Below are 246 nucleotides of genomic sequence, written 5' to 3'. Positions count from 1 at the left end.
AGAATCCAACGTGGAAATATCCTAATCCAATAACCGTAGAGGGATAAAAGCAATCCTCATGCATTCTGGCGGACACAATGGCGCTGTAATCACATCCCGGTTATTAGTAATGAGGTCATTTCTCATATTTTATGAGTGGTGGGCGAAGTGTGCGCTCCTCTGGGTTTATTTGTTTGTTTGCTGGGGAGTGTGCTTTGTTCTTTGTCTCTTGTGAGGGGGTTATTTTTGGTATAATATGTGTAATTC

At 41.9% G+C, this 246-nt stretch overlaps 1 protein-coding gene across 1 annotated transcript in view; it reads left to right on the top strand.

Annotated features, from left to right (window-relative positions):
- Positions 1–246, top strand: part of LOC119581716 — a gene marked incomplete in the record, with an annotated part of 132,029 nt that overhangs the window by 53,516 nt on the left and 78,267 nt on the right.

This window comes from Penaeus monodon, chromosome 15 (genome assembly GCF_015228065.2).
Source record: "Penaeus monodon isolate SGIC_2016 chromosome 15, NSTDA_Pmon_1, whole genome shotgun sequence".
NCBI lineage: Eukaryota > Metazoa > Arthropoda > Malacostraca > Decapoda > Penaeidae > Penaeus > Penaeus monodon.
The sequence above is the reverse complement of the archived record's forward strand: the minus strand, read 5'-3'. Positions and strand labels throughout refer to the sequence as shown.